The sequence below is a fragment of the Solanum dulcamara genome, chromosome 6 (assembly GCF_947179165.1).
Source record: "Solanum dulcamara chromosome 6, daSolDulc1.2, whole genome shotgun sequence".
NCBI lineage: Eukaryota > Viridiplantae > Streptophyta > Magnoliopsida > Solanales > Solanaceae > Solanum > Solanum dulcamara.
Genome location: NC_077242.1, coordinates 36,588,036 through 36,613,179, shown reverse-complemented (window position 1 = coordinate 36,613,179; position 25,144 = coordinate 36,588,036). Strand labels below are relative to the sequence as shown.

The window sequence follows — 25,144 nt, the reverse complement described above, 5'->3', positions numbered from 1 at the left end:
TGTATAGCCACAAACTACAATTTGTTACTAGGAAGACCATGGATACATGCGGCAGGGGAAATTCCATCCACATGGCATCATCTGTTGAAATTTTATTTGGGAGGACCATGAGATTGTCATTCATGGTGAAGGAAGTGACCTTAGTTACCTTGTCTCCTCGGTTACCTTTATTGAAGCATCTTCCTAAATCTATTGATTTTCACATGGTGGAGATAATGAACACTGATGATAAAGATATGACACCTTAAGTGCCAATACCACCAGTGTATAAAATATTTGCCACAATTATGTTAAGAAGCGGGTTTGAACCTGGGCGTGGGTTAGGGAAGAACTTGGATGGAATATCTGAACCTCTTCCTATCCCATCTAAAAATTTCCACTTTGGCGTCAGTTATATCCCAATAGAGAAAGAATTGTTTGAAGCTAATACAAGGAAGAAGCATGATCGTGATATACCAAAGCCTATTCAAGTCTGTACCAGTCATTATCTACCAAAACTTTAGCATCTGAGGTTGATGATCTAGAAGAAGGGATGGGAAGATTGTTTGACGAAGAAGATTACATCGTGATCTTAGAAGAAGAAATGGGGACATCAGGCATCCATGATACTGAGCCATAGGAGCAATTATCAAATTGGACGTCTACGCCACTCTTAGTTCTTCGCTCGTCTTGGTAGATAAAGGCTCTGTCTCCACTTATGAAAGGCCAAGCCGACACAATAGGCATTGCAATGCGAAGAGCTTTACTTGGGGAAATAGAAGGAACATCCTGAGATTCCGTAACGAGTAGATACTTCCGCAGGAGCATAATCTATTTTCTGGTTAAATACATTACGAGAGGCAAGTTCAGCTTCATTGGGAGCTTGGCTGGATCGAATTTGCATTGCACATATGTTTTTTTATGTACATACCATTTTCTTCTGTTGATATAACCCGCCGAATGATTCGCATCTACTTACTTTTAAATTGGTGGTAGTTCGGAGAAGGCCCAAGACCCACCCTTTATGTTATTTCAATCTAGTTATGCTTTAAATTCCCCTTGTGAAGTTTGAAAAAAGGCAGATTGATCCACAGTCATAGCCAAAGTTTTTATTTCTTTTGGTTTAAATGAAGACCTCCTTTATTGTGAAATTTACTTATCATTTGCTTATCCGTCTATAATTACTTATCTAACTTTGTTTGCTTGTGATTTTAGTAAAAATAACCTAAAACCTGTCAATATCATGTCATGTCACAAGCTAAATAAACAAAATGAGATAAATGGTGATAAGTTCGAGGATTATGATAAAGAGTTTACGATACCCGAATACCTTGCTGAGGCATTGAAATAATTTGAGGAGCAATATAAGCCAAATCAAGAGGAAACTGAGGCTGTGAATCTAGGAGATGATGAGTGTATCAAGAAAATCAGAATCAGTGTCCATTTAACAAAAGCTCAGAGGAAGGAACTTATTAGTTTTCTTAGAGAGTACATTAATATATTTGCTTGGTCTCATGATGACATGTCAGGTTTGAGTATAGACATCATTTCTCATAAATTGTCGATCAATCGGGATTACAATCCGAAAAACAAAAGACTTGAAAGTTCAAGCCAGATTTGAGTTTGAGGATCAAATAAGAGGTTACCAAGCAAATTTAATCCAGATTTGTGGAAGTAACACAGTATCCGACTTGGTTACCCAATATAGTTCCAGTGCCTAAGAAGGATGGCAAGATCAGAAATTGTGTTGATTATAGTGATCTAAACAAAAGTAGCCCTAAAGATAACTTTCCATTGCCAAATATCCATATTCTCATTGATAATTATGCCAAGCATGATATGCAATCGTTCGTGGATTGCTACGCGGGTTATCACCAGATTCTAATGGATGAAGAAGATGAACAAAAGACAGCTTTCATCACACCATGGGGTGTATCATTATGGAGTAATGTCGTTTGGTGTCAAGAATGTTAGGGCCACTTACATGAGAGTCATGTTGACCATTTTTCATGATATGATTCACAAAGAAATTGAAGTGTACATGGACGATGTTATTATCAAATCCCGCGAGAGTGCGGATCATTTGACTCACTTGAAGGAGTTCTTTGATTATCTGCGCAAATATAACTTGAAATTAAATCCTGCTAAATATGCTTTTGGAGTGCCAGCCTACAAATTATTGGGGTTTATAGTCAGTAGAAGGGGTATCGAGCTTAATCCCGCTAAAATCAAGTCATATCCCCCTTTGTCTTTTCGTATGATTTTGCTCAATTCGCAGAATTAGAAGCCTTTGCACAATTTGCCGATAATTTGGATGAAATGAAGCTCCACCATGAGTCTAGGTATGGGTAATTTGAGGGGCTTCTTTATTTTCAAGCGCAAGAGCAAAGATAGCTATTCCTCGACACCGAACAGTTAAAGAATTCTCCTTCGCGTACTCCACCATCCGATCTGAGTCCCGGTCGACCCCGTATTCCATGTGAGTCAGTTGACTTCCAACCCTAGTACGAGAGGACTGGGTTGGGACTTTACAAAGGCTAGCGGGTGCAGGTTATATTCTATGAAAGGGTCTCGGGAGCCAGGATGCATGCCAGTTTCATACGACCAGGTGGAGTGGCACAAGATCTGGGGCCCCCCAGAACAAAGCCCCACCCCCGTCCGTGGTAGGAATCGAGCCAAGCGCCTTTTTTGTTGATCAGGCGACACCCGGATTAAGAAGCACCCTATAAAACATGCAAGATCTCCTGGAACATAGTATACGCCTAGAACTGGTGATGCAGATAAATTGCCGTAAGGCTGACCAATCTGCTGTTTTTTGATTGCAGCTAGCGCGCTTGACTAATAAGATAGAAAGGGCCTTTCTCGCCGCTGTTCCCATTTCCTCGCTGACCCATCATGCAAAAACTTCGATACCTAAATTCATTCATCCAAAGACTTTTCCATTCCCTGATCCGTGCCTCCTTGCTTTAAGATTCAAGAATTACCTCCACAAAATACCAAGAAGGAATTGATGAGCTTCTTGGAAAAATTGAACTACATCAGTCGATTCATAGCTCAGTCCATGTTGATTTGTGAGCCTATCTTTAAGCTTTTGAAAAAAGATGCATTGAAAAAATAAATCGAAGAGTGTCAGACAACTTTCGATGCTATCAAAAGTTACTTGTCTAATCCATCGGTGTTAGTTTCTTCGAGGGAAGGAATTCCATTGTTGCTATATTTTTCTGTCTCGGATAATGCATTTGGATGCGTGTTAGGTCAACATGATGAGACTGGAAAGAAGGAAAGGTCAGTCTACTACTTATGAAAGAAGTTTACTCCATAAGAGGCTCATTATACTCTTCTGGAGAAAACTTGTTGTGCTTTAACATGGATTGCTCAAAAGTTGAGAGATTACTTGTCTTCATATACTACATATCTCATTTTCAAGGTGGATCCATTGAAGTATATCTTTCAAAAAGCGATGACGATCGAAAAGTTGGCAAAATGGAAAATACTTTTAAGTGAGTTCGATATTGTGTATGTTACCCAAAAGGCGATAAAAGCACAAGCCTTAGCTGTCATCTCGCAGAAAAATCTAGTAGACAAAGTGTATGAACCACTCAGAACTTATTTTCTTGATGAAGAGGTATCATTTGTAGGAGAAGATATCTCTGAGGCATACCTTGGTTGGAGGGTATGTTTTGATGGGGTTGTGAATCATGAAGGAAATGGAATTGGAGCAGTCCTAATATCATAATCTGGCCAACATTATCCTATGGAGGCCATACTCCAATTTCATTGCATGAACAACATAAATGAGTATGAAGCATGCATCATAAGTTGAAAGATGGCTATCGATAAGGACATTCAAGAGTTGTTGATAATTGGAGATTCAGATTTACTGATTCATTAGGTTCAAGGTGAATGGGCCGTGAAGAATTCAAAGATTGGACCGTACATGAAATTAGTACAAAGGTGGTGTAGAAAGTTCTATAAGGTCGAATTTAGGCATACTCCAAGGTTGCAGAATGAATTTACTAATGCTTTTGCTACTATTTCCTCAATGATCAAACATCTGAATACAAGTTACATTGACCCTCTAGAGATATATTTGTAAGAACAACCCGCTCACTATTCGAATGTCGAAGCAGAACCAGATAGAAGGCCTTGGTATTTGGACATAAAGAAGTATCTAGAAACTGGAACTTATCTAGATAATGCGACTTTCAATCAGAAGAAAGCAATACGTCGAATGGCTAATAATTTCTTTCCAAGTGGAGAAACACTTTATAGGAGGACTCTGAATATGGGACTTCTCAGATGTATTGATGCCATTGAATCTACGAAGCTTCTCGAACAGATTCACGTGAGAGTTTGTGGAACTCATATGAATAGGCTTACCTTGGTGAAGAAGATCCTTCGAGCCGGCTATTTTTGGATGACTATGGAGCTCGATTATTGTAAATATGTGCAAAAATGTCATCAATGTCAAGTGCACGGTGATTTGATTCGAGTACCTCCTCATGAACTCAATGCTATGAATTCTCCTTGGCCATTTGTGGTTTGGGGTATGGATATCATTGATCCAATAGAGCTAGCCACCTCTAATGACATAGGTTCATTCTAGTTGCCATTGATTACTTTACCAAGTGGGTGGAAGCAGCCTCGTATAAATCAGTTACGAAGAAGGTAGTAGCAGACTTCGTCCGTAACAATTTGATATTTAGATTTGGAATACTGGATTCCATTATTACCGATAATATAGCAAATCTCAATAGTTATTTGATGAAAGAGATATATGAGCAATTCAAGATTAATTATCGAAACTCAACTGCATATCATCCTCAAATGAATGAAGCGGTAGAATATTCCAACAAGAACATCAAAAAGATCTTGAGGAAAATGATTGACAGTCACAAAGGTTGGCATAAGATGTTGCCATATGCTTTGTTAGGTTACCGAACGACTGTCAGAACATCAATTGGAGCAACTCCATATTTGCTAGTATATGGGACGGAAGTCGTAATCCCCAGCGAAGTGGAAATAACTTCGTTGAGAATCATTCAATAAGTTGAATTGAGCAACGCCAATTGGGTTCTTAATAGAATTGTAAAAACAAAGAATGATTCTTGTTTTTAACAAGCGAGTGAGATCAAGAACGTTTGAAGTTGGTCAGTTGATTCTCAAACGCATTTTTCCACATAAATATGAGTATAAAGGAAAGTTCGCACCAAATTGGCAAGGACCATACATGGTTCGCAAAGTGCTATCTGGAGGTACCTTAATATTGTCTGAAATGGATGGCCAAGAGTAACCAAACTATTCAACTCAGATGTCGTCAAGAGATACTACGTTTGAAGGTTTAGAATTTTCTTTTATCACTTCACCTGTAATTGTGTTGTTTGCTTGTAATCGTTTCTATGCTTGTTTGTTTTAAATTAACCCTCCTCCTTGTAATGAACTACGTATAACCTGGATTCTCAAAAATGAGATACGTAGGCGGTTTATGTTGGCTTCGATCAAATATTTTACATAAATATATTTTTGCCTTATATCTACCGAGAAGTGGAAATCAGAGCAAGCAATTAAAAAATAGCAAGACAAGGAGCAAATGATCGGAGAAATCGATACAAATCAATTCATTCAAAACTAACAATTTTTTTGTGGATGCAGGTTTATAAAGGATCATCATATCCCTCTGTTCAGCAAGTATAAAGAAGTCAAAAGAACAAAGAGCTTTTAGAAGTGATCATTTTTTGTGAAAACAGGAAAGTCATTGAGGTTCATCAGACAAAAAAGAAGAAGTTCAAAATACAAACAACAATGCCTCATTCAAATCCCCAGCAAATCATGAGCCACAATGAATATAAAATGTTCCACAATAAGGATGATGTTCGCACACTTATGTCGAAATGATCAGGCACTTTGTACATATTTTAAAGAATTTTTCTTAAAATTTTACTCAGTCGTTAGAACGACAATATGTCTATTACTTGTTTCCTTTTGAGTATAAGAACAAGCAAAAGAGCCACTTTCAAGACATGCAAGAGTAATGAAATCAAATTATATTTTTCAGCGTCAAAGACGTCTAATGGGCATACATAAATCGCATCAAATACTGAAGACAATTTGAAGTGAAACTAGACAAAATATTCGATATCATACCAAAAATTGATCAAATATCAACATCTGAAAAACATCAATCGTCATCCTATCCATAAAGCATCATCATTCCTACTAATGAAGCATAGTCATCCTATCAATAGGACATCATCATCATTATGATATCATTGCCAAGAGGGTCATTCATATTATATTACTGGAAATGATAATATTTTTATTTTCAAGAGAGCCATTCATATTATATTAATTGCCAAGAGGATCATTCATATTATATTACTGAAAGTGGTAATTGTCAAGAGGGTCATTCATATTATATTATCGAAAGTGATAATATTATTGTCAAGAGGGTCATTCATATTATATTACCGAAAGTGGTAATTTCCAAAAGGGTCATTCATATTATTTTATCGAAAGTAGTAATATTATTTCCAAGAATGTCATTCATATTATATTAACGAAAGTGGTAATATTATTGCCAAGAGGGTCATTATCATATCATTGCCGAGAGAGCCATTATCATATCATTGCCAAGAGAAACATCATCATTATTATATCATTGCCGAGAAAGCCATCATCATTATCATATCATTGCCAAAAGTCCATTATCATATTGCATCATATCAATTCATCATCATATTGACTCATCGCATATAGCATCAAATTGAAAAGAAACTGCATTCGAGAAATATATTATAAATCGCATCAACTTAGGAAGTATTTTAAAAAAAATTTCTTAAAATTTTACTCAATCGTTAGAACGACAATATGTCTATTACTTATTTTCTTTTGAGTATAAGAACAAGCAAAAGACCCACTTTCAAGACATGCAAGAGTTTGTGATGAAATCAAATTATATTTTCCACCGTCAAAGACGTCTAATGGGCATACATAAGTCGCATCAAATACCGAAGACAATTTGAAGTGAAACTAGACAAAATATTCGATATCATACCAAAAATTGATCAAATATCAACATCTGAAAAACATCAATCGTCATCCTATCCATAAAGCATCATCATTCCTACTAATGAAGCATAGTCATCCTATCAATAGGACATCATCATCATTATGATATCATTGTCAAGAGGGTCATTCATATTATATTATCGAAAGTAGTAATATCATTGCCAAGAGGGTCATTCATATTATATTACTGAAAATGGTAATTGTCAAGAAGGTCATTCATATTATATTACTTAAAGTGGTAATATTATTGTCAAGAGGGTCATTCATATTATATTATCGAAAGTGATAATTGTCAAGCGGGCCATTCATATTATTTTATCAGAAATAATAATATTATTTTCAAGAGGGTCATTCATATTATATTACCGGAAGTGATAATATTATTATCAAGAGCGTCATTATCATATCATTGCCGAGAGAACCATTATCATATCATTGTCAAGAGGGACATCATCATTATCATATCATTGCCGAGAGAGCCATCATCATTATCATATCATTGCCGAAAGGCCATCATCATATTGCATTATATCAATTCATCATCATATTGCATCATATTGACTCATCGCATATTGCATCAAATTGAAAAGAAACTGCATTCGAGAAATATATTATAAATCGCATCAACTTAGGAAGTATTTTAAAGAATTTTTCTTAAAATTTTACTCAGTCGTCAGAACGACAATATGTCTATTACTTGTTTCCTTTTGAGTATAAGAACAAGCAAAAAACCCACTTTTAAGACATGCAAGAGTTTGTGATGAAATCAAATTATATTTTCTACCGTCAAAGACGTCTAATGGGTATACATAAGTCGCATCAAATACCGAAGACAATTTGAAGTGAAATTAGACAAAATATTTGATATCATGCCAAAAATTGATCAAATATCAACATCTGAAGAACATCAATCGTCATCCTATCCATAGAGCATCATCATTCCTACTAATGAAGCATAGTCATCCTATCAATAGGACATCATCATCATTATGATATCATTGCCAAGAGAGTTATTCATATTATATTATCAAAAATAGTAATATCATTGTCAAAAGGGTCATTCATATTATATTATCAGAAATGATAATATTATTATTTTTAAGAGAGCCATTCATATTATATTAATTGCCAAGAGAGTCATTCATATTATATTACCGAAAGTGGTAATTGCCAAGCGGGCCATTCATATTATTTTATCAAAAGTAGTAATATTATTACCAAGAGGGTCATTCATATTATATTACCGGAAGTGATAATATTATTGCCAAGAGGGTCATTATCATATCATTGCCGAGAGAGCCATTATCATATCATTGTCAAGAGGGATATCATCATTATTATATCATTGTCGAGAGGTCCATTATTATATCATTGACGAGGGTCATTATCATATCATTGCCGAGAGAGCAATCATCATTATCATATCATTGCCGAAAGGCCATCATCATATTGCATTATATCAATTGATCACCATATTGCATCATATAAATTCATCATCATATTGCATCATATTGACTCATCGCATATTGCATCAAATTGAAAAGAAACTGCATTCAAGAAATATATTATAAATCGCATCAACTTAGAAAGTATTTTAAAGAATTTTTCTTAAAATTTTACTCAGTCGTCAGAACGACAATATGTCTATTACTTGTTTCCTTTTGAGTATAAAAACAAACAAAAGACCCACTTTCAAAACATGCAAGAGTTTGTAATGAAATCAAATTATATTTTCCAGTGTCAAAGACGTCAAATGGGCATACATAAGTCGCATCAAATACCGAAGACGATTTGAAGTGAAACTAGACAAAATATTCAATATCATGCCAAAAATTAATCAAATATCAACATTTGAAGAACATTAATCGTCATCCTATCCATAGAGCATCATCATTCCTACTAATAAAGCATAGGCATCCTATCAATAGGACATCATCATCATTATGATATCATTGCCAAGAGGGCCATTCATATTATATTATCGGAAGTAGTAATATCATTGTCAAGAGGGTCATTCATATTATATTACCGAAAATGATAATATTATTATTTTCAAGAGAGCCATTCATATTATATTAATTACCAAGAGGGTCATTCATATTATATTACTGGAAGTGGTAATTGTCAAGAGGGTCATTCATATTATATTACCGAAAGTGGTAATTGTCAAGAGGGTCATTCATATTATTTTATCAAAAGTAGTAATATTATTTTCAAGAGGGTCATTCATATTATATTATCGGAAGTGATAATATTATTGCCAAGAGGGTCATTATCATATCATTGCCGAGAGAGCCATTATCATATCATTGCCAAGAGGGACATCATCATTATTATATCATTGCCGATAGGTCCATTATAATATCATTGCCGAGGGTCATTATAATATCATTGTCGAGAGAGCCATCATCATTATCATATCATTGCCGAAAGTCCATCATCATATTGCATCATATCAATTCATCATCATATTGCATCATATCGACTTATCGCATATTGCATCAAATTGAAAAGAAACTTCATTCGAGAAATATATTATCAATCACATCAACTTAGAAAGTATGTTTTGTTTACTCTACGTCAAAATCGAAGGAGGTTGACATGCCAACATAGTAATGACGCTACTTTTCTATTTGAGTTACATTTTTCTACTAATGAGTTTATCTCAGTCTTTGTCGACAGCATCCAAGAGGAGGAATTCTCAATCAAACCACAAGTGCGGACGACATAAAAAAAATCTAGTATAGCGTGGAACTTTTTTTAGCAGCGAATTGAAACACGAGTTGAAGAACAACTTTCACCACAATCAAACCACACCCCTATCAGAAGGCATGTGGTATCTCTTTCAAATTGTTAGCTTCAATTTGTCACCGGAAGTAACTTTTTAATCTGAGTGACAATACACCAAGAGCTTTGAAAATTATGTCCATGTAAGTTCTTAATTATGATTGTAAAGCGCGTCACATTCATGGCTAAGAGGTTGCAAGCCTTTTTTTCTAATCAATTTTATTTGTCACTCCTCACAATTGAAGGTTATCTTAATATAAGAGATTTCCTTTTCAATCGATTGAGTCGAACTACAAGCAGATTGATTTCCAAATTTAGGAATAAAGTTTATGATTTTACTTATTTAATATATATATATTATGGTTATTAATTAGATAGCAATTTATTTAATTTTCCTCTATTTTATTTATTTAATTCTAATCAATCCGCTTTCAATTCATTTCAATTCTAGCCTAATTGAATTCAACATGGCCTAATTTTAAATCCTAAACTATCAATCACAATTGTACATTGCATCTTGATCAATGACCATAATTAATTCTATTATTCTCCTATTTTTAATTACCCACACCCCAAAATCCCTAAAAAAATTTCATTCTCTCATTCAACTAATCTGCCTCCCTCCCTCTAATTCTCTCTAATGCCGCCTCCCTCTCCCCGCTACGATCTTCCTCTTTCTTCCTCGTCTTCTCCTCACCTCTCTCACCGGAAAACACCCCAACCAAACAACCCCAGCCATCTATCGCTCCTCTCTTCGCTCTTCGCTCCGCCGGCAAAGACGAGAGCCACTAGCAAACAACTCACTCTCCGACGAGTTGTTTTCCAACGCTGCTCCGATCTCCTCCCTCTCACGCACCTCATCACCTGCGACACCACTAGCGAGTACCAAACAGCACCATGAACAGCTCACGCTCCTCCATTCTGTCATCTCTCTCAAAACAACCAACACTACCCACCTTTTCCTTCTTCTCCAGCTATCTTCTTAGCCTTCAAACGTCATCTTCTATATTCTCTGAGAGAATTTATTGTTTTAAATTATAAAGTGAAAGATGAAGTAGTTTTAAGAGAAAGAAATAGATCAGAAAATCAAAAGAAGACATGAACTTTAAATAGGTCAAGTGAAAAGAAAAATAAAGTCGTTGCTCCACCAGATTCTGCTCATCGGAAGTCGATTTTTGTATTTTGCCATTGGATCAACAAGAAAGAGGCCAGATCTTTCCGTTAAAGATGGATCTCTACAAATCATTTCCGGTATTATCGTTCTAAATTCTGTGGTTAAATTTTATTTGTTAAGTTTAATTTATCTACGAATTTAATATAAATTTTGTGGTGGTGTTTGCTATGCTAAAATCATGAGTTGTTAAGTTTCATTTGTCTATGGATTTAATGTGAACTTTGTGACGATGTTTATTATGTGAAAATGATGAAGTTGATGAATTTTGCCTTAAGTTGAGTTTAGAGATTTTGTTTCAACTGTGATATAAATCTTTGAAAATCTAACGTTGAATTTTTGTTTGAAATATTTATGTAAAAAGTTTTAATATTTTTATATTTTATTTGGATCCATACAATTGAATTTATTTCCTTGTAATATCTGGAGTATTATAGCATTGATGAAAGTTTAAAATTCGTTTGAATATTTGGTTAATAATTTCTTTACAACTATTGGTAGTGAATTCCCTTGGCATAACTTTTTGACTTTTGAAACATCTTTTTGAATACATTTTGGATCAAATCTTGGAAAACAGATGTTGTTGGATTTTGTTGACAAAACTTTGAAAAACTTGATATCTTTTGGAAATTAATAGCCCTCTCACTAACTTATCTAGCAAAGTTTGAATTAAAAACTTTTTCAGCTGTTTTGTTGTCTTTCTGAACACGATCACCTATTTTTCATAAGTATAAATTAATAGCCCATCTTCATTTTTTGGAGAAGAGACAACAAGAGGAGAGCACACAAACACAAAAAGTAGAGAAAGAAAAGAAAAGAACAGAAAATATTTTTACTTTACATTTCTTATATCTCAAACGACAACAAAAACAATAAGAAAAGTTTACTTGCATACTTTAATATTCTATTTCTAGTCTTGGCATCGCAGTTCAGATCTTATTTGCTTATTCTTCCTAACTAAAGTATCCAGGTTAATCTCAATATTTTTTTTATATGTGTAGGTCTATCATTTTAAATGTGTTTTTTATTTTGTTTGATTATTTTGCTGAGATGAAAATCATATAATCATGTTGTATCTCTATACTATTTGTATATTACTCTTATTCTTCTTTATGATTCAGCATGTTTGAATTTCAAAATTTAAAGTCATGAAAAGTTGGGAGGCCACTTTTTCGCTTTATATTTGTTCATTTATATTATTTTATTTACTTATTACTTTTATCTGTTTGTAATAATCTTGTAAATTATACTCTCTATAATAATAAGTTAATTGGGAACTGTCTCAAGGGGGAAGAAAATTACGTGCTACTTGATATTTCTTATCGTAACTAATTTTTGTATATCTGGAAGTATGCTAGAGTTTGTTTAATTATCCAAAAGCTGTCAAATCACCTCTTTATTAGAAAGGATGAATATTATTAAAATACCAATGATGTATGTTTAAATTCTGTCAATAATTATGGCTTTTTTTTAAAGCATGAAATTTCTAGTGGTAAACATCATGATTAGAATTTTTATTTTTGTGGTGTTTGTTAATGTCTTTAAAATTATTTTGTTTTAATAAAAAGCATAAATTATGCTTTAGAAATTATGACCATAAGTAATTCTTTGTCCATTAAATCAAATCATAGGGCCACTTACACAACCTGCAATATCATGTATCGATTATCATACCTATATAGATATCATGGAATTATTCATATAAATTGAATTGGATCACATTAGCACCTTGCACTGTATAAATCTTTCTTCTAGTAATTTAATCATTCCTTAAATTTCTTACGAATCATGCTTATAGGATTTTATAAACATAACTAACATATTAATTTCTATAGAAATCATCTTATAGGATACTATAATAATTTTAACATGTTAACTATTTAAATATCATGTTCATAGAATTTATTTAGTATTTTTTTAGCGTGTTAAAATCATATAGAAACCTTGTCTATAGGGTTCATTTAATATTTCTAACGTATTAATTTATATAGATATCATGTCTAGATTTAGAAGGGGGGCCTTGGAGTAACTAGTAAAGTTGCTGTCATGTAACCAGGAGGTCACGGGTTCAAGCCTTGAAAACATCCTCTGATAGAAATGGAAGGTAAGGCTGCGTACAATAGACTCTTGTGGTCGGGCCTTTCCCCGGACCCTGCGCATAGCGGGAGCTTTAGTGCACCGGACTGCTATTTTTTTTTATCATTTCTAGATTTAATAAATATTTAGTATGATACTTTAATAGATACAATGCCTATAGGTCTTTTCAATAATTATTTAAAATATTATGCCATATAGAAATCATGCCTATAGAATTTAATATTATTTCAAGCATATAGAAATCATGTCGGTAAGAATATTTTGAGTTATGTCAATGAGATCTAATAATATTTTCAGTATATTTTATCATATAACAATCATGTATATAGATATTATAATTCTAACATACCGGTTAAATAGACATTATGTCTACAGACCTTTATAAATATTTCAGCATAATGTTATATATAGAAATCATGTCAATAGGATTTTAATAAATATTTATCATGTCATTCTATTTTGAAACCATGCCTACAGCTTTAATTAGTTTTTCAGCATGTCACTTTATCTTGAAATCACGCCTATAGATTTTCATTCATTTTCAACATACTGATTCATATAATATCATGTCTATAAATTTTCATTCATTTTCAAACATACTAATTCATATGGAAATCATGCCTATAGGATTTGATAAATATTTCAGCATATTATTTGTGTAAGATATAATCTAGTGGCCTAATACACTTTTATATATTTTTTTTTTATTTATTTTACTGTTGACTTGTAATTTGTGAGCACACTCTTATTATGTCAAGACTTTTCGCTATTTATCTGTATTTTCAAGCATGCTAATTAATTAATCTGGAGGCTTACTTGATATTTTATGTGCTAACTGTTCGTCCTATCTATTTGTTTGACGATGTATCTAATTAGAATGCATATATTTTCTTTAATCTAAAACTTATCCTAATAGTACGTCCAAATCCTCTTGGACATTAAGTTGGAACGTTAGAAACCTTTTAGGACGTTAGTTTTTATTATTTTTTTTACATCGCTTTAGGATTATAATAATAAATAAACCTAGGAGGGGTAGAGTAGATAGGCCCTTCGGAAATGATGAAAGTTGACCCGTGCAGAAAAATGACAAAAACATTATATTTTTAACTCCTGATTAATAAGCCGGAGCTGATTTGAAGAATATGAGTATATAAATATTTTTATTTCGTCTACATGTAAATATTTTTGTTTGTATATATTTGGGGTAGTTTAATATTATTAAAAATATAAAATGATTCCTTTTAGGGATCACTACTTTCTATTATTTCGCTTGTCTTTACTCTTATTTAATTAGTTGATGATATTGATTTATCCTGTATTAATTCTAACATTGATTGTTTAGTTTAACTTAATTAAATCTCTTGAAGAGAGACCATATTTATGACCATTTGTTTCATTTAAATGATTTCTTTTTAAATTATCCCTCCTTTATTTAATCGTTTTCATACCAAATCTATTTCTCTTATAAATTACGGAAATGTTTTAAAGTTTATATTCCTTCAAACTGTTTAATGCCTCGATTATTGTTAAACACATTTTTTCAAAATTAGTCAAAATAAGAGTTTTCAAATCGCTTGATAACCGTGCATTAGCGGCCACTTTGAATGCTTAACACCTTCTCAAAGTGGAAATAAGAACCTCGTACATTTTTCTCTGAATTTTTAAGACTTAAATCTGTTAGGGTCTTTTAAATTAAGTTTTGTTAGTTTCTTTTAAAAATTAAGTGGCGACTCTTCTTTTCTAAAATTAATTTTTCTTCATAAAGTTGAAATTAATTTTAAACCGTCTTTTACCGATATAATAGTAAGATATAATGATTTTGATGCAATCAAAATTTACCTACATTCAATTTCCGAAACACTTTTGAAATTAATAAATATTAATTTTTTGATTAAATAATATCTTTACAAAATAATAATATTTCATAATCGCAATAATGTCTTCGTTTCCGTGTAGAAGCAAACTCTCCAAATTTATGACCAAATTTTCCTGTTAAAAAGAAGAGGATCGTTTTCCCAAAGTTATGACTGAGGTCAACTTTTCAAGTTATAAAAGCTCCAAAACAGGGAAACGAGCCTAAAACTCAAACGAACGACGAGGCGATCGAACTGTCAGTGCCAACAAGTCATAAATGACTTGGGGTCGCTACAGAAACGCTCTAATCAACGGAATGAATGCTTTAATTCAAAAATGACCTGGAGGGTAATTACAACATCCACTACTTAAAGAACTTTCGTCCACGAAAGTAAGAGTCAAGAAGTACCTGAAGGCTCAAATAAGCTGAGGAACTGTGCCCGCATCTCATGCTCGGTCTCCCAGGTAGCCTCCTCGACTGGATGATGCCTCCAACGGACCTTAACCATAGGAATGGATCTGGAACGATACTGCCTGACATCTCTTACCAAAATAGCAACTGGCTCCTCAATATAGCTCAAACGATCATCCAAGTTAACCGCATCATACTGAAGCACATAGGACTCATCTGGAACATACTAGCGCAACATCGAAACATGAAAAATGGGGTGAATAGCTTAGAAGGCTGGGGCAAGGCTAACTCATACGCAACCTCGCCAACTATCCTCAATATCTCAAAAGGGCCAATATACCTGGTGTGAAGCTTGCCCCGCCTCTCAAATCTCATCAAGCCCTTCATGGCGACACACAGAGGAATACTCTATCACCAACGACAAACCTCAACGGTCGACGCCTATGATTCGCATAGCTCCAGTGTCTACTCTGAGCTATCCTGAGCCTATCCTGAATCACCCTCACATGATCTAAGGCCTCTTGCATCAAGTCTGTACTGTGTGGCCTAGGCTCCGTAGACTCAAACCAACCAACTAGAGAGCAACAACGCCTACCATATAAGGCCTCGAACGTGGCCATCTGAATACTAGAGTGGTAGCTATTGTTGTAAGCAAACTCCGCCAAAAACAAAAATTGATCCCACTAACCCCCAAAATCCATAACACAAGCCCGCAACATATCCTTGCGAACTTGAATTGTGTGCTCCGACTGACCATCAGTCTACGGGGAAAAAGTTGTACTAAGGTCGACACGGGTACCCAGATCCTCTTGAAAAGTCCTCCAAAAGCTAGATGTGAACTGCGAGCTCTGGTCTGAGATGATAGAAACAAGCACACCATGAAGGTGAACCACCTCCCGAATGTAAATACGGCCCAACCTCTCAGCACTATAAGATGTATGAACGGGAAAGAAGTGTGCTGACTTGGTCGATCAATCCACGATGACCCAAATGCTATCAAGACCACGAGAAGTGCGAGGCAACCCCACAATAAAATCCATGGTGATCTGCTCCTATTTCCACTCGGGAATGGATAACCTCTGAAGCTCGCCACAAAGCCTCAAATGCTCGGCCTTAACCTGCTAACAACTCAAACAACGCGACACATAATTTGTAATCTCTCTCCTCATGCCGCTCCATCAGTAGTGCTGCCTCAAGTCACGATACATCTTAGCGATTCCCGGATGGGTGGAATATCTAGAATCATGGGCCTCGCTAAGGATCAACTGAACCAAATCCCCAACTCTCGAAACATAAAGCCGACCACCAAACCTCAAAACCCCACCTAAATCTAAGGTAGCCAAGCTAGCGTCTCCTCCCAAAACCCGATCTCGAAGTGCAACTAAATCCTCATCCTCAAACTGACGTCTGCGAATCTAGTCCAATAAAGATGACCGATCTCCCACAAAAGCTAGCACACACCGGGAATCAGAGATATCAAGTCGAATCATCCGATTAGCTAAGGACTAGATGTCCAAATCTAATGGTCGCTCCACAGTAGAAAGGAAGGCTAGACTACCCATACTTACTGCCTTCCGACTCAAGGCATCTGCTACTACATTCGGCTTGCCCAAATGGTAGAGAATAAAAAGGTCATAGTCCTTCAAGAGCTCAATCCAGCGGCGCTGCCTCGAATTAAGATCCATCTGGCTCATAATGTACTAAAGGCTCCTGTGATTAGTGTAAATCTCGCATCAAATTCCATACAAGTAGTGCCTCCAAATCTTAAGCGCAAAAACTACCGTCGCCAACTCTTAAGTCATGAGCGGGGTAGTTGCGCTTGTGCAGCTTAAGCTACCTCGACGCATAAGCAATAACCCGATCCTGCTGCATTAGTACGCAACCCAAACCATCACCGGATGCGTCACAATAAATGGTGAATCCCTCGCCCTCAACTGGAAAAGTCAGTAAAGGAATAGTGGTCAGCATCTCCTTAAGCCTCAGCTCTCAAACTCCTCCGACCACACAAATGGGACATCCAAGTCAAGCGAGTCAGAGGTGTCGCTATAGTAGAAAACCCCTCAACAAAGCACCTATAGTACCCTGTTAATCCAACAAAGCTACAAATATCAATCACAGAGATGGGCTAGGCCCAATGACGAATAGCCTCAATCTTTACCGGATCCACCATAATGTCATCCTTGGACACCATGTGCCCCAAGAATGCTACGGACTCTAGCCAAAACTTGCACTTTGAGAACTTGGCATAAAATCGCTGATCTCTCAAAGCCTGGAGCACTACTCTCAAATGCTGCTCATGCTCCTCCCAGCTCTGCGAGTATACCAGAAGTTCATCGATGAAGACTATGACAAATGAGTCCAAGTACGGCCTGAACACTCAGGTCATCAAGTCCATGTACGTGGCAAAGGCGTTAGTCAACCCAAAAGGCATCACTAAGAACTCATAGTGACCGTAACTAGTCCTAAATTTGGTCTTAGGGACGTCTGTTGCCCTAATCCTTAACTGGTGGTAGCCGAATCTCAAATCAATCTTAAAAAACACCACACCACCCTGAAGCTGGTCGAATAGGTCATCAATCCTAAGCATGGGGTAACGATTCCTCACCATCACCTTGTTCAACTACTTGTAATTGATGCACATTTGCATAGTACCGTCTTTCTTAACGAACAAGATTGGGGCACCCCAAGGCGATATACTAGTCTGAATGAATCCCTTATCTCAGAGATCCTGAAGCTGAACACTGAGCACCTTGAGCTTTATAGGGGTCATACGGTACAGTGGGATGGAAATAGGATGAGTACCCGTATCTACATCAATAGTGAAGTCAATATCACGGTCAGGAGAGAGGCCAGGCAAATCAACAAGAAACACATCTGCAAACTCTCGGACGGTAGGTACTAAATCAATTGTAGGGCCCTCCCTACTCATATCTCTAACACAAGCCAAGTATGCCAAACACCCGCTAGCCACTAACCCCCGGGCCCGAATAAAAGAAATCACCCCAACCGGCGTGCGACTACAAGTGCCCTGCCACACCACCGGCGAAATACCGGGCATGGCTAAGGTAACGGTCTTGGCATAGCAATCAAAGACTGCATGGTGAAGGGATAACCAGTTCATGCCTAGAATCAAATCAAAATCCACCATATCAAGCAAAATGAGATCAACTCTAGGGTCACACCCCTAAACAGTCACCACACAGGATCTAAAAACCTAATCCACTACTAAAGAATCACCTACCGGGGTCGAAACACGCAATGGCTCAACTAATGGCTTCGGGCTCATACACAGTCGAGGGACACAATATATAGATATATAAGCATATGTGGATCCTGGATCAAATAAAGCGGATGGGGGCTGATGGCATAATAAAACCGTACATGTGATCACATCGTTAGAGGCCTTAGCCTCTGCTCTAGCTGGAGCTGCATAGAAATGGGCCTAGGCTCTTCTTCCCCACGTATCGACTCTTCCTCTTGACCTGCCTCCCCGGGGACCTCCCCATGCACCATGATGACCACACCTGCGGTCCTGGCCCTGGCCTTGGCCTCTGCCTCTAACTAGAGGTGATGGTGCTGGTGCTGGTACTAGCGCGGGTCTACCTGCCTGTGAAGCTAGTAAGGCTAGCCTACGCTGAGGGCACTTGTGGGACTAATGGTTTAGCTCCTCGCACTCATAGCACCCTTGGGAATGTCAGCTGAAAGCTGGAGGTCGATCACCCCGGCCGGAAGAACCCATTTGTGAACCACCTCGGCCCTGACTCGGATCGACACTAGAACTAATTTGATGGTGCTGATCACCCTCTGATGTCTGAAGAGAGGCCTGAAAGGAGCCGCTGGACTGACCCGACTAAAATCTCTGGCTAGATGTATCATAGGACTCCCGGAGTCTAAAGCAGTGCCCATCATGGCTATCCTCCTATCTAGCTCTCTTGTCGCTGCCCCATTAGGCCTCGCAATGGAGCTACTCAAGCATGCGGGCATGGTCTACCACCTCCAAAAATGAGCGGCCCGCTGAGACTAAAGACTTTGTCTTGATCCATAGCTGGAGCCTCAATCCCCTGACTAAGCATCGAACTCTCTCCTCCTCAAAAGGTAAGATCATGGCGGCATGCCTGGAGAGCTCGTGGAATCGGGCCTCGTACTCCGATATTATCATGGAGCCCTGCTCCGATCGGTAGAACTGATACCGGAGTTGATCCCTGACCCTCCTGGGGATAAACCAGGCCTAGAAGCCCTCTGAAAACTTAGCCCGTGTCACCTATAGAGACCCAGCTGGCTAGGTCTCTAAATATGTACGCCACCACTGCCTGGCGAGATCGTCTAGCTGATAAGCAGTGAAGTCGGCTCCTCTCATCTCCATTTGACCCAAGGTCTGCAGCCAGTCGCGGCAAGTAGAAACACGTGGGCATCCTCACCCATAGCCCCAGAAAATCTCGACAGTGATAGTCTAAGGAACACCCCAAGCATCTTCTACTCTAGGAGTGGCATGATGCCCCTCCAAATCATCAGGCTGACCGGCCGATGTCGATGGCTGCTGAACAACCGGTGCCGATGGTGCAAGCTGATCCTACGGTACTGGAGTGGCGGGAGCTGGGGCCTACTATATACCCCCAATGGCAGCTAAAATTTGGGCGAACATTGCCCGTAATCCTAGAGATGCGGCTGGCTCGGGCGGTGGCTGGGATGGTCCCAAGCCCACCAAATGTTGATGTACTAAAGCTACTAGTGGCTTCACCTCTGACTCCGGAGTCTGTTCTCGATCCCGGGCTACTGCTGCAGCCCTGGCACGACCCTGTGGTCGACCTCTATCTCCAGCGCGTGTGCGAGCCATCTTGTAAAAGAGTGGAACAAGTGAGATTTTCATAAACTAACAAGACACACTGTACGACAGGGATACAAAAGAGACACACTCCTAAGGACATCATATAAGTCACGGACGTCTCTACGCCAATCTGCAGGACTTTACTAGACGTTAGTTCTATAAAAGTGAGACCGATGAACCTGGAAATCTGATACCAACTTGTCATGACCAGATTCCTAAGATCATAATGGCGCCTACTATGACCCACTAATAGGCAAACCGACCCATATCCCGAAACTACGAGTAATATGATATCATGGAACAACAAAGAAATAATAGAAGCATACATGAACGAGCGGAAGCAACTAAGTATATACAAACCAAAAAGATCCCTCCCAGAACCTAGAAGTCACATGTATAGAGTTGCTAATAAAAGAGTACAAGTCACAAAAGTGGACCACAGAAACAGAGTTGTCTCAAAAAGCAAAAAACAAGCAATATATATATATACAGATGGAGACAGGTAAATTCAAGACACAGTGTGCTCACCCTCACCTCCGATCTCGACCGCAGCTTAGCTCGAATTAACGTCAGTAGCTAGTACTCGGACATGCATCATGAAAACAGATGCAGAGTGTAGTATGAGTACCAAACAACAAGTATCCAGTAGACATCATAGGCCGACTTAGCAAGCTAAGCAAAAACAAACTGAAATGTGAGTAAAAGATCACAATCAAAGACATGACAAGAAGTAAATGTAGGTATGTACACGAGCGTACTAGCAAACAAAGAGAGAGAATCTAAATATACTAGCAAACAAAGAGAGAGAAGGGTAACCACCTGCACAGACTCCCATAAGCCCGACAAATGCGTGAATAGCTGGAAGAATATGAATGGAACCACTAGATTTCAATAAAATCACCATTTCCTGGACTTGAACCGAACCAATTCCAAACTCTAACACCTCAACCCACAACTAAGAGTAGATGAAGACTTAAACCAAAAATTCATCAGAAAATCAGGAATTTAACCATGTGCAAGCTGGACCACAGACTGCAACTGGGTAGCTATAGCTAATGAGTCGACATGAGTAGGCTAGCCCACGGACTTTAACCGGATAACTGTAGTCAAAGGTCGAGCACGGGTAAGCTAGACCGTAGAGTTTAACCGAGTAACTGTAGCTAGGAAGCCTGAACACAAATAAGCTGAACCACTGACTTTGGCCGGATATCAGTAGCTAAAGAGCCAAACACAAGTAAGCTGGACCACGGACTTTGATCGGGTATCTGTATCCAAGGGATTAGACCGAATTAGAATCAGCGACCAACCGTACATCATGGGGAGTACTCCCGAACCGAGTGTCATCAATGCACCGCTCCATCCTGAACCAAATATAACCCGAATTGCCGACGCAAAACGAGCATGCAACGAAAATTCATAAAATTCAAACTAAAAGATGAAAAAGGAAGCAACTTTGATCAGCTATTTCTCACAAACAACACCCCTACTACCCAAACCAAACATACCACGATGATCCTTACGAAAACTCCCACAATCTAGCATCAAAGATCACTAAAAACGGAGCTAAATTGGCCAAGTTACAGTCCAAACTCGGCATTCTGAAACTAACCGCGCTGTTAGAATTTTCATCCGGGCGCATTTTCCAAGAATGTTGACCAAAGTCAACTATAGGCCAAGTTTCAAAGGCAAAAGCGTCAAATGGTCCTAGACTCGTTCCAAATTCCTTAGTACTCGTGTCGACCATGCTATTAGCCTAATTTAGCCATTCCGGAGCTGATGGAACCGTCAGAATTTTGTTCTGAGATCATTTTCCTAAAGTTATGACCGAAGTCAACTTTTCAAGGTATAAAAACTCCAAAACAGAGAAAGGGACCTAAAACCTAAACGAACGACCAGGCGATCGAAATGTCAATGCTAGCAAGTCATAAATGACTTGGGATCGCTACAGGAATGCTCTAAACAACGGAATGAATAATTTAATTCAAAAATGACCTGGAGGGTCATTATAGTAAATAGTCAAAGAGGGCTTGGTACTAATTTAACATGTAAACAAGCTCAAATAACATTTCATAATGCAAGTTAGACCTTCCCTAACATAAAAGAAAAAAATATATAAACAGAGGACATAACTTCCACACCGAACACACATTTCTCATATTCAAACTAGGACCACGACATAATCAAAATCTTAGTCACAAAAAGAAGATCAGAAAAATGGATGAGGAAGGGCCAACGAACATTCTACCATAAACCTTAAGAGTTGCATTCTTGGAGTTAAAAATCCACATCATCAAAACAGAGAGACGAAAATACTTCATTAAAGAAAATACACAAAAAACTTTTGGCCAAATAAAATACTTAAATCAATAATTATATCAACACAAAGATTCAACAGGTAAATAAGAGAACCGAAGGGCTAAGGAAATTAAAATTATCTAACTTGATTTTGGAAGCATAAATTCACATAACATTAGAACAATTCAAGTAGCAATCATATCTGACTTTCAAGCCATAAATAAATAGATATTGGGAACAGAGAAAAATTATTACAAGAAAACTATAACAAAATAATGAATAAACATAGAAAAAGAAAGGATATCGCATGTACTCTTCAAAACATAACCAGAAGCAAGATGTATTTTTTAAACTATGCATGTAACTCTAATATAAATAAAGAATTGGACAAAATCATGGCTGCAACCTACTAGGCAGCACATACAGTAAACTTTAAATTCAATAAACATTTGTAACGATAGTGGCTAATATCACAAGGTTCAATACATATCTTGGAGTAAAAAAGAATTGATTTGGAACCAAAATACTACCCAAAGATATAATGTTCCAGCCACCAACATCAACAGATCTGAACACTTAGACCGCGAGCAACCACAAATAGAGCAATATTTTCGACATCATACTAGGAATGAGGAAACTGGAGAAGAGCTACAACTGAAAACACATTTAAAGAAAAGCTTAAATCATATCAAGATCAGGTTTTTGAACCAAAATTAACTAAGAACAGACTATGAGAACAATTCAAATAATTAGGGAACTAAATGGAGTGCAAATCTGGAGAAACAAATTAATCAAAAGAACAAAATCATGTTGAAATACATGGTCGTTTAATCAATTTTCACATAGGCTAAACAAATATGCAAATCATCTGGAAAGCTAAGTGTCAATAATATCAAGGACCTAATCCCCTGAATCAAGACAGCAACATACACAACCCATTTAAGATGACACTATATGAGCAATTAGCACCAAAAACAGCAGGATTAGGACTGGACAATAACAAATAACAGTTCAAAGTATCAAAACTTCAAAACGAGCAGTCGTGAAGCAATCTTAGCCAAGACGCAAACTAGAACAAGCTGTCAAATGCAATGGTAGACATTTAAGATACAACTAAACAACAGTAGATCACTTTAGGCTCGACTGAATTCATCATGTAATTTTAGACAAAGTTTACGAAGAAAACAATAGTTTGACATCGTTTGAAATATGCAAGCAGTAGGGAAAATTACATGATCCAAACCCAACAAATTAAGAATACGCAGAGAGATTTATAACGAGATTTGAGCAAAACCTATATTATCAGCGCATAGGTCTGGGAAGAGAAAGATAAGAACCTTTTAGGCTCAAGGGACATTGCAAAGCTAATGTTATGTAAAGATAGACTAAAGAAAATGGAAGAGGGCTGGACAAAATCGAAATATGTCGATCAAATTCACACAGTCAAGCATCTAAATTAAGTGTGCCAAATGTGATTAAACAAGCCATCGTGTAGCCATTCTACACTATATAATCACTAGAGAAACAGCTGAAACACAATATTCGATATCAAATTAACATATCTAACTATCAAGATACAAAAATAGAAATGAACATCAACTGTATTGAAATGCCTTAAAGGAACAAATTTATGCAAAGACCTCATTTAAGAAATAAAATATAAACTAAACTAGGCTAATCTACATGACTATCAACCTTAACTGCTAAAATTAACACACAAACTAATCAACAAGATTCAATAACTAAAAAAAAAACAAATAACGAAAACTAAAAAGGGAGAGGGGAAATTAATTACCTGGTTCTGGCAGCGAACCGAAAAACAAGTCGAGGAGACGATTCCACCACCGACTTCCTACTCAAAATGCTACGAAAGCAACGAAATTTCAGCTATAAAACTAAGAACTCCCAAAAACTTTACGGGGTGTTCTCTGTTTAGCGCTCAAAAATTCCCCCAATAAAAATCTTGTCTTCCCCCAAAATGACTACTGAATACTCTGTATTTCAATTGTTCCTCCCCCTTCACTCCCCTTTTTCAATGGATACGAATGCTCGATTTATAGCAAAAAATAGCAAATTTGAATTTTAAATTGGAGCCTTTTAAGAGGGGTAAAGGAAAATCTTCTCCAAGATCTTGTTTGAATTCTCAAAGTCTTTCAAAGATTAGGAAAAGTAGAAAGAAAAGGATGACAAACGGATGGGTTATCTACTCCCATATTGACTTGAGGGAGATGGATGACCTTGAAATCCGACGAATTTTGGGGGATTTTGTAGGAAAGAGTTGTTGGTGTTGTAGGTTGCATTGGTCTTTGAGCGTGCGTGAGGAAGAAGACGCGTATGTATAGGGTGTGTACAGGAGATGTATGTTTGTTGTATTTGGAAAAGACAGAAGAGTAACAGGAGTTGAAAGGGGAAATGAGCTGGTTTGAGAAATTGGGCCTCAAATTGGTCCAATTGTGTACGGAAATAATAGGAAAGATCTAATAAGAATTAAGATTCCAACGGATCAGTTTCTTTGAAAAAATTTTCATCCATAATTCGAATTCGATGAACACAATATAAGGCAAATTCAAATTAACTTATCAAGCTTCTTAATTTAACAAAGTAAAATAATTATCAAAATAAAAAAAAAGTTACTATTTAACTATAATTTAACTAT

The 25,144-nt window shown here is 37.0% G+C and overlaps 1 long non-coding RNA gene across 2 annotated transcripts; it reads right to left on the bottom strand.

Annotated features, from left to right (window-relative positions):
* Window positions 1-20,522: 20,522 nt before the first annotated feature.
* Window positions 20,523-24,883, bottom strand: LOC129893476 (uncharacterized). 2 transcript variants are annotated; one of them, XR_008767464.1, is made up of 3 exons: window positions 24,284-24,883; window positions 21,013-21,554; window positions 20,523-20,880 (listed from the first exon to the last, which is right to left on the bottom strand). It is a non-coding gene; the product is annotated as an uncharacterized LOC129893476 (long non-coding RNA). The 2 variants fall into 2 exon arrangements; XR_008767465.1 differs by having other exon boundaries at window positions 20,523-20,865.
* Between the last annotated feature and the right edge of the window lie 261 nt (window positions 24,884-25,144).